Source organism: Amblyomma maculatum, chromosome 8, assembly GCF_055883805.1.
Source record: "Amblyomma maculatum isolate TAMU_Amacu chromosome 8, ASM5588380v1, whole genome shotgun sequence".
Classification (NCBI taxonomy): Eukaryota; Metazoa; Arthropoda; class Arachnida; order Ixodida; family Ixodidae; genus Amblyomma; species Amblyomma maculatum.
Genome location: NC_139351.1, coordinates 8056058 through 8063727, shown reverse-complemented (window position 1 = coordinate 8063727; position 7670 = coordinate 8056058). Strand labels below are relative to the sequence as shown.

The window sequence follows — 7670 nt, the reverse complement described above, 5'->3', positions numbered from 1 at the left end:
TGCACAAGTACTCTAGAGGGTTGTGTAACACACGTTTCGTTTGGTTTCGTTTGTGGGGTTTAACGTCTCAAAGCGACTCAGGCTATGAGAGACGCCGTAGTGGAGGACTCCGGTAATTTCGACCTCCTGGGGTTCTTTAACGTGCACTGACAACGCACAGCACACAGACGCCTTGCTTTTCGCCTCCACCGAAAAGCTGCCACCGTGGCCGGCATTCGATCCCGCGTCCTTGGGTCTACTCTAAACATTCATATCACGGCTAGCAACAATGGCGTTACTATGAATATGTCGATGCAAAGCAAGCTACTCATAGACTTTTTCTCTTCTGTACACTTTCACGGTAATTTCGAAACGACCACATGGTGATGCAGCATATTCAGCTATATACGGTTCATATACAGAAAGCTCCGCCGTGGTGGTGCAGTGGCTTGGGCGTTCATCTATTGTCCTCAAAAATGTGGGATCGAATCCCGCCTCCAGCGGCCGCAGCAAGCGCAAATTTAGGCTCCCGTGTGCTGTGCGATGTCAGTGGACCTTAACGCACCCACGTTGTCCAAATTTCCGTACCCCTCTAAAACGCCTGCTCTCATAGTCTGAGGCGCTTCGCAACGTTAAACTCAATAAATTAAACCAATTTACAGAAAACAATATACAAACCTCTTTTGCGCACGATGCGGATGGATTTAATAAGGAATAAAACCCGTTTCTAGTTGCATGCATTTAGTACAAAATTAATACTGATGTCTTGATATTTCTGTGCGCCGGAGTCTTAAAACCCGTATTTATCGGTAAATAGATCAAGATAGTGCTGTAAGTCATGCTGCTAGTGGGCATTTGTCACTTCTTCATTCATTACACAGCCCTCGACAAACACTCGCGTGTAGCGTGCAGTGTTTCATTGTACAAGAGTTTATTGCACAACACAAAGCCAGATTCGGAGAACTGACCTTTTTGAGCGCCTTACGAGGGGTAGGTATAAAGAGAGGAAGAAGATGGTTACACGGTATGAGAGAGCACTGAACAAGGGTACAGAAAGAGGGGGGGGGGGGGGGGGATTCTTCAGTTCGCAGGACGACCAACGTTTCGAAAAGTGGACTTGTCTTCGTCCTAAGCTTAAGACGAAGACAAGTCCTATTGTCGAAACGTTGGCTCGACCTGTAAACTGAGCCTTCCCCATCTACCCTTGCTCAGTGCTCATTCATTATGAGCGGGCAGATACGTTCGAGAAATGTATATTGAAACTTAAAGATTTTATCCTAGTCATACATGATTCCTACCAGCAGCCTCCTCATTTATATTCATACAATGAAGCATGTATTGACCAATACCGTGTTTACAAACAAGGGGGCGCTCGCGGAGCCGCAGCCGACTGCACTCTAAAAAAAAAGAGTGTAAAAGGAGGGTAACTTCGGGATTTATGCTATCTGAAACCGCATGGCTTAAATATACCCTGCGCAATCACCCGCACGGAAGACGTTAGTCTCTCTCGCATGACTTTACACCATTTCGTCCCTGCAGCTCAAGCAAAAAAAAGTTTGCCGCTTGTTTCTTCTTTTTTTTTTTTTATGATGGTAACCGGTTTCAAGCTGGGTGCGGCTGTGTTCCTACTTCCCGTCCGATGTCCTTTCAAGAGCTACCACAAAAGGACCCCTCGTTTTTCCCCGGAGGAGGTGGGGAATCATCGAAAGTTGGGAGCATCGTACCTTCTTACAAAAAGCGGTGCCTCCCCCCTTCACCCCCCCCCCCCCCCCCGACACCCGTCCCGTCTTTTGACTCCTACGCGAGCTTGACCGTGGAGAGAGCAAGGCCGAACTCAGAACAAGGGCGGACAGACAAGTGTGTACGCTGCAAAACAGGGAGAAAGGGGAGGTGAGGGGGGAGTGGTGGTGAGACGAGAAGCGAAGCAGTTGCTTTTTAGTTTTGTTGCTTTTATTCTCAACGCAGCGTCACGTGTTCGTAGTTGCTTGAGCCTGCCTGCGTTCCCTGCGACTCTGCTAGTCCGAGAAGACGACGACGGCGATTGCCGCACGAGTCAGCGTTCGTGCTCTTTGTTGTTGGTACTCATCTGTGTTTTTAGAAAAGTTCGGTTGCTCTCAGCGATTATTTCATCGAGTGCGCTCATCGATGCCTCACTATGAAACGACTTCGTGAAAGTGTGAACTTCGGAATGAAACGGCGGATGGCTGGTCGTCGCGGTGGTGGCGTTCCAACGGATCCTTGGCGCCAAATTTCAGCCGCGCATGTAAGTGACGTTTTACATTTCGTTTTACGTGTTTTTCTCTGCTATTTAACTTGGCCTGAACATGTTTTGTTATTGCTTACGTCCGCGACGCTGCTTGTTTGTCTGTGAAACGGCCTCTGAGCACGACGTCTTGGATCCCAACCTGAGCATACCACTCCCTCAGTTCAGACTGGAGGAGCGGCGCATCCCAAAATTTTTAGATGGTCACGACCTTTTTGCGGGATGTTAATGGTGCATTTTTAGTCGTCTACGACGCTCACAAGCATATCCCGCGGTCGAAAGTATGCGTCGACGAGCGCTAATGCAGTCCCGGTGATACGCATTGACGTGTTTGCATGCCGCATTATTTTTGCTCGCTGCCTACAATCGATTTTGATCGTCTGTTGTTGCTGCTTTACGGGAACGTTGCCATAAATGCGGGAGAGCATGCAGGGTGATGGGTTAAGTTTACGGTTCTTTTGCCAGCAACTTGTACGTTCGAAGGCAGCGCGTTTGATATCCTAAAGTCACGCTTTCAGAACGCCGATTTAACCCCGCAGTTTTGAGCTGATGGCGTCGAGACCAGAGGTGGGACCGAGCCGATTCGTGTACATGTATACTGTCGCAGTGACGCAATGTGCAGGAAAGACATTTCTCACGCTTTTTTTTTTTTTTTTCGCTGCAGGCTCAAGTCCTTCGTCTCGTCTGCGCAAGAACGTAGACTGTCGTTTCTTCAAAGAATTTGAAACTGGTCTCTGCTATCCGTGCTGGTAAGTCCAAAGCATTGTTTCCGCCCAGAAAGGGGCGTTTAAATTGACACGCGCACTTTTGTGGCACATATTGCTGATCACTGACATCTGCCTCAATGTATACTGCTTGGGATTCTCGTCGGAGAATATTTATGTCGCGTGCCATGTGTGTGTCTCCTTGCGTGTTGCCATTTTCGCTCATGCCGTGCAATATGGTGCACGCCCAGACAGTGACTTATCAATTGAGTTTCATTGTGTTTGAGGGCGTGTGCGAGTAAATGGTGTTATTTAACTTGCTGATCACTTATGTTAAAAACTGATAATAAATATTGGACTCGATCAAATCACTTAACAAGTGAAAAATCTGGGTTAGCTGGTGATCAGATGTCTTCAGCATTGAAGCAAACCATGTGTCACCCCTTCTCTGCTTTAAGACTGACTTTCTTTTTGTAATCGGTACATAAAAAGACCAGCGCAAAAAAAAAATAATTACGGGGACAAAGGAACAAAAAATGACAGGACGGGCACTGAAATACGTTTTGTGTTCCTTTGTACCTGTTTTCTTTTTTTTTCGCTGGTCTTTTAGGGTGTAAGTATGAACCAACTGGCCCAAACAGCTATTTTGATTAAATGTGCTAATTTTCGTTAGCGAGCTAAGGAAAATTTTTATATCACTAATATTTTTCATTTGGGGATTTGCTATAGTTTCTACTCAGCTATTTCCATTCTGAACTTTTCAGCCTCCTGACCCATAGAAAGGAGGCTATGCCTGACCAATAACAACACATTCTTTTCCTTCTGTAGTTTCTGTTGTCAGACATTGTGTTATACTCATTACTACAATTCACTGGTACTGAGACATTCCCTCATTGAAGTTAATGTGTATTGTTATTGTGCTAGCAGTTTGTCATAAATCTGCTATTCTAGTTTATTTAAGCAGTTATTTCGACTGTAAAGAGGTGGCAGATATTGTTACAGATATATCTAGGAACAGGAGTTGTAGCTTTTAAGCTCATTGTCAAAATATTTGAGTCATTGTTGTGGCATGTGCGGTGCCATTATTTTTTGTACTATAGTTATGTATGTACTAGTTACAAGTATCATGCTAATGTTATGAATGATACCTTTGCTGCAGCGTACCTGCCAGTAGGAGGAATACGGTGTAGAAGTGCTGTTACTCCTGCTTCTAAAGATCAACCTGCTTTCTTCAGCGCTGGACGACTACTTACGGCAAGATTTGTGTGGTATGTATTTTTCGACATAGCTGTGGCATTGTGGTCTGTTCATTGTTGCTTTATGTCTATCAAAGAGCATATTTTTCGATGCTGAGGAGCAATAGCCCTGGCATTACATTGATTTTGGAACCATTCAGTGCTATTGAGCAAGTTAGCAAGGGAGGAATTTTTTCAGTATGTAATCGATCTGAACATGTTGACTTCTTTTTATTGAGTGAGCTGTTAATGTATGCCTCTTTTCTTTTTTTCTTCAAAACCTAATATTTAAATTGTTTGCACTTGGTTCTCAGCAGTAAGGTTATGTTCTCTGATGGGTGTAATTTTCAACAACTCACATGCTCTTATGTTGCTAGGTATGTCCACAATAGAATGAAACTAAAAATGAAGTACTGCAGGTGATATGTAATGGACGGTATTTTAGCACTTTCAGCTTTATTGTTTCTTTTGTGTTCTTTATATTGTTTTGTGCCATTTGTACTCAGCGTATTTTCCTTGTGTTCCACCACTACCATTTAACAAATATATATATATATATATGCCCCCACCCCTTATGTCATGTCTATGGGCCTATAAAGGGAGAATGAATGAAATGAAATTTGCAGTACAATTAGAACTGGATTGTGCAGCACAGTGGACATGTCTGTGGTAGAGGATAATGGTTGAATGGCTAATCAACCAAAATTGACTTAACTTTTGCATTTTAATTTTAGGGGACAGTATTATATACCAGAAATGAGGGTCCCCAATATTATAGGTGAGCCCAGTTCTTAAATTTTCTGAAAGAGCAATGTAGTTCAAAATACTGAACAAGGAAAGGCGTATTTGAAAGCTATTGTCTTGCTTTCCCACATTGCATGTAAAAAATGTTGCTGCACTTGGTATTGTTGCCAGAATCATGTTAGCTTCTTCTGCATCATCAAAAACACAAAATATGTCTATATTATCTGAATAAGAAATGTCAGCAACACCCTTTTTTAGTTATGTAATGTGGAAAAACGAGCATCAAAAATATTCCTTTAAAAGCTTTGTAAGTTATGTTAGACCACATAGATGATTAGGAGGGTTTTAGGCCTAGGCTCACTCATTAATAGCCTTCAATTTTGCAGTTTTCATATTGCCTCTTATAAACAAAAAGAATAGATAATTAAGTCTAATCCTGAAGCTGTACCAGGTACCCAAAGTCCACATTGCTGCACAACCCACCGGCGGAGACTGCACGGGTGTCTCTTCATAGTTTATGATTTGCAATCTGTAAAGGTAAAGAACATAATCTTCGAGAAATTTGTTGTAAACACTTTTTAATAATCATTCTTGTATAATATTGGTCAGCATTTACAATTTCATTAGTTAGGCATCTAAAGAGATAAGCAGTTGACAGTTCTGGCAAATTGCAGTTTATGAGAAGTTTTATTCCTGCTGCATGTGCTGCGAGCATTACATGAAACAGCAATACATAGAATCTCAAGCTTTGTGGTTTGTTCAAGGAATTATAGGGGTATTGAAGTGTATTGTTTTTTGCCTCCTGAGCAAGATAATGTAGTTTTGAAGAGAAACGGCAGTCTCGAGAAGTTTTTGGCATCGGCATAAGCTGATGTGTGGTGTGAAACTAGCAATGAACTTATGTAAAAGTTGCATTTTATTGTCATGCTTTACATAATTCTGCATCTGTGACATCACTGCAGTAATGCACATGTGCAGAAGGTGCTTTCGATGTGCCTTGCTATCATTGCTCTTTTAGCATGAAATGTTCCATCTTTCAGAAGTGGTATCCCGCATTTTATAAGGCATAGCCTCTGTGGTATATTCATGCCTTTTTCCAGGAATGTAAACTGCACTAAAGGCAGAAACAATAGAATGGCCTTAGACATACCCCTGCAGGAGCAAGCTCTGCAGGAACAAGCTTCATTCGTTATATTCATGAGAAATGACAACGAATGCAAGAACAAAAGAACCTCCCCCCATCCCCCCTCCCCCCCCCCAAAAAAAAAAAGAAGAAGAAGAGATTTGCAGTTGTCACTTGTGATGGATGATCAGATGACTAAAGACAGTGTAGTCTCAGGAAAACATTAACACTATAGGCAACATAAGATAATGTCATGAAGGACCAGAGACAGTGTTTTCTAGGAGGGTGAGACCATAGTGACTAGAAACAAGACCACTGGTATGGTCAGGTGTGAAAGCAAACTATAATGTTTGGGTGTTGGAGTGGAAACCAGCAAACAACAAAGGTGAAAGTGAAGGTGATAAAACAAAGTTTAACATAAAAAGCTAATGATAAAAAAAAGGAGAACTGCACATATGAACGAGTAGAGGGAGGGGTTTTTTAAATCACATCTTTTGCCTTTATTAGGCTAGCTTCTATTTTATCAATATGTTTTCATTCATATTTCTTTAAATAACCCTCTGGGTAGTCCAACATCAGTGATGCCTATGGCTTGACCCTGCTCCTAACAAGAATATGTCTCATTGTATATTGTGTCTTATTGAGCATATTGTCAATTTTTTCTGAGATTGCAATGTGCTAGTTGTCTATGTGTGTGTTAGTGGCACAGGTAAAGCTCAGATTTGGAGAATTTTCATTGATCTATATATTGTGTGATTTCACAATTCTCATTATATAAACACTTGGAAGCCTGTACTGGTGCACTATTTCCATCTGTCTTCCTTTTTACTTGCCCTTTGTGCAGTGTTATTTTTATATGTGAATTAATTACTCCATAAGCATGTTTTGTGAGACTTTCTTCGTGAGTAACTGATTACAAGTTCTCTTTTCTATGCAGGTCAAATACGTGGTACATCCCTGCCCTGACTGTGCGGAGAAGATTATCCAGTCCCTTGCTGCAACTTCGGTGTATAATGAGGTAAAATAAACACCATGGTATGTTATCTTAACCGATTGTTCTGTAAATTCTTTTTGTTCACTCTGCAACATAACTTACGGCTTGAATACAACATGACACAGCCTACCTCACCTGAAACATTGCTCACTGTCACACTCCAGACGACACAAAGATATTGCAATGTTTCAACATAATCTTTCCTTCCAGAAAATCTTGAAATGTATTGGTTAGCTTTATTCCTGCTTCCAGTGACCAAGTTTACGATCCAGATTGGTAATAGTACTCTTGTGTGGATAGCATATATATACCACAAGATGATGCTTAGATACCCTATGTAATATGGCATTACTTTAAACTGCTTGGAGGGCAACGTTATCCTTCTCCTGGTGGTATAAGCTTGCACCATAAAGGTGCAAAACTTTGCGCTCTTTGTCGTAATATAAATTTATACTCTAAAATGGTAACTTTGCACCTGTACATACAGGATAAGCTTACGTTGTCAAGGTGCAAACTTGCACCTTTGATGCAAGGGTATGCTTATGCCATCGACAGACTAAAACATAGGCCTTTATGAAAGGTGCAACGTTATGCCTAGGTAGAATACAGTTACACTGCTTGTGAAGGT

The 7670-nt window shown here is 41.9% G+C and overlaps 1 long non-coding RNA gene across 1 annotated transcript; it reads left to right on the top strand.

Annotated features, from left to right (window-relative positions):
* Nucleotides 1-1754: 1754 nt before the first annotated feature.
* On the top strand, nucleotides 1755-7246 carry LOC146180495 (uncharacterized). Its single transcript, XR_014700088.1, has 4 exons — nucleotides 1755-2242; nucleotides 2907-2991; nucleotides 4106-4214; nucleotides 6986-7246. It is a non-coding gene; the product is annotated as an uncharacterized LOC146180495 (long non-coding RNA).
* The last annotated feature ends 424 nt before the right edge of the window (nucleotides 7247-7670 follow it).